A 2500-nucleotide genomic window follows, 5' to 3' on the forward strand; every position below is an offset into this window, starting at 1 on the left:
GGGCTCTTCCCTGTTCACTCGCCGTTACTGAGGGAATCCTGGTTAGTTTCTTTTCCTCCGCTGACTAATATGCTTAAATTCAGCGGGTCGCCACGTCTGATCTGAGGTCGCGTCTCGGAGGGCGCACGCACGCACGCGCGCGCGCGACGAGCGAGCGAGCGAGCGGCGGGCGAAGGGTGCCCGCGAGAGGGCCGGGAAGGAGAGAGACCCCGCGGCCGAGCCGCGGTCGACCGGCGCCACCCCCCCCACACACACACCACCAACACCACCAACCACCACCACCACCCCGGACGACGGCTCCCCCTCACCCGCCCGGGCGCGGCGAGGGCGCCGGGGGCGGGGAGAGAGGAACGCGCGGCGTGCCGGGCGGGGGCTGGGGCGGGGGCGGAGGGGGAGCCGGGACGGGAGCACGAGCCGGCGGCCACGGGACGGACGGACGGGGCGCGGAGAGTCGGGGGGTAGGGAAAACGCACGACACCGAGCGCGGCCCGGAGGCGGCGCGTCGCCACGGAGGAGAGGAGAGGACAACGGGGACGGGAGAGGACGAGGGGAGAGGAGAGGGGAGAGGAGAGGAGAGGAGAGCGGCGGACGGCGTGCGTGGAAGGCAGGGGTGGATGAGGACACGCGGCGGTCGCCCCCCGAACGCCGGACCCTCCTCCCACGTCTCCTTCCACGACCGACCGATTCCCAACTCTCTCCCTCTGTCTCTCTTCCCTCTGTCTCTCTCTCTCTCTCTCTCTCGACGCCAACGCAGCACACCATCCTCCACGCAGCCGCGAGACGCCCCCCGCCACGGCCAGCGACGGACGCCGTGCGCCCCCATCCACCACCGACAGACGCCCACGACGCGGGGCTCGGGGGCCGGCACGAAGCGCGGCGCGGCGCGGCCGCAGCCCGGGGGAAAGCGCGCGGCGGCGGACGACGCCGCGGCGTCCCGCGGGTCGCCGCCGGGGCACGCATCCCCGGGGCGCGGCCGCGCACGCAACGACTCGGCCTCGGGTCGGCCCGAGCCGCCCGCCCCGACACGGCGAAGGCGAGGGCGGCGGGGGGGCGGGCACGGACCCCGGACGCGCGCGGGTCAGGGCGCCGCGGAGGAGGCGGCCGGGCCGGGCCGGACCGTCGCCGGGACGCCGCCGGGGGCGGGCGGCGAACGACGGCGGAGCGGACGCGGCCCCAACACCACCAGCACCACGGGCCCCGGCCGCGAGGGCGCGGGACCGTCCCCGCCCACCGGCACACAGCCCCGGGGGTACGCCCAGGGACCGCTTGCGGCGCGAGGGCGCTTCCCGAAGGGGACCGACCGCGGAGGCCACGGCCAGGGCCTCGTCGCGAGCTCTCTCTCGCTCTCTTCCCTTCTCGCGGGCAGCGGGGCCCCCGTGGCCTCGGCACGAGGGGCACCGCGTCTGCACTTAGGGGGACAGAGGGCCCCGGACACGGGGCCCTGCGAGGAAACCCCCAGCCGCGCCACCCCGGGAAGGCGCGCGCGCGCGCACCCCGGGGGGGCGATTGATCGTCAAGCGACGCTCAGACAGGCGTAGCCCCGGGAGGAACCCGGGGCCGCAAGTGCGTTCGAAGTGTCGATGATCAATGTGTCCTGCAATTCACATTAATTCTCGCAGCTAGCTGCGTTCTTCATCGACGCACGAGCCGAGTGATCCACCGCTAAGAGTCGTACGAGTTTGGTTTCTCTGGGTTTCGGCGGGGTCCCCCGCCGGTGGCACGGCACATTTCCCCCACGGAGGGAGGGTTGCCTCTGGCCGGCCAAGTCAGACGAGACAGAAAACAGCAGACCGGAGCGGGGCCGGAAGGTTTCACGACGGGGCGCCCGGCACCGACCCGCAAGACGGGGCGGGCTCGGACACCCCACAGGCGCCCGGGGGGTTCCCACCTGCGCACACACACACCCCCCCCCGTCAGGGACGCGGGGCGCGCACGCGCGCGGGCACACGGGACCCGGCCCCGCACCACGGCCGCCGGGTAGCCCCCTCCCGACGGCCGCGGCGGCGGGGAGGGCCGGCGTGGCGCGGCGCGCGGCGCCCCGGCCCCGCGGGGGCGGGGGCGGAGGAAGCGGGGTCTGGGGGAGAAGGGAGGGGCCTCCCGACTCCCCGCGGGCCCGACCGCCCCGACCCCAAGGCGGACGGGCGACCCCCCCATGGGTCTTTAAACCTCCGCGCCGGGACGCGCTAGGTACCTGGAGAGGGGGGAGGCGGGCGAGGCCGGGGAGGGGCAGGCGGAGCGCCCCACGCTCGCCGCCACCCCCGACGCCGACCGACACGCTCTCCGCCCGCGGCCGCCCGCAGCACGCGGGCCCCGGCGCTACCGGCCCGTGACTCGGGGGCGCCCCGGCCGGGCGACGGGCCCAACCGCCACACGGGACACCACCACGCCCACCGCCCGACGACGTCCCCACCGTGTCCCCGAAACCGGGCCTCGGAGACCTCCCCGCTCGCTCGCTCGCGCCCGGACGCGGCCCTCTCCTCTCCGCTCCTCTCCCGAACCC

General features: G+C 75.8%; 2 non-coding genes across 2 annotated transcripts in view; both read right to left on the reverse strand.

The window, feature by feature from the left end:
• LOC131749334 (28S ribosomal RNA) overlaps positions 1–110 on the reverse strand; it is a 5028-nt gene extending 4918 nt beyond the window's left edge. Inside the window, exon 1 of the ribosomal RNA XR_009333399.1 lies at positions 1–110. This exon is cut by the window's left edge and continues 4918 nt beyond it. This is a non-coding gene — a ribosomal RNA (28S ribosomal RNA).
• Positions 111–1518: 1408 nt separating this feature from the next.
• On the reverse strand, positions 1519–1671 carry LOC131749341 (5.8S ribosomal RNA). Its single transcript, XR_009333406.1, has one exon. It is a non-coding gene; the product is annotated as a 5.8S ribosomal RNA (ribosomal RNA).
• Between the last annotated feature and the right edge of the window lie 829 nt (positions 1672–2500).

The sequence above is a fragment of the Kogia breviceps genome (assembly GCF_026419965.1).
Source record: "Kogia breviceps isolate mKogBre1 chromosome 20 unlocalized genomic scaffold, mKogBre1 haplotype 1 SUPER_20_unloc_2, whole genome shotgun sequence".
In the NCBI taxonomy this organism is placed as follows: domain Eukaryota; kingdom Metazoa; phylum Chordata; class Mammalia; order Artiodactyla; family Physeteridae; genus Kogia; species Kogia breviceps.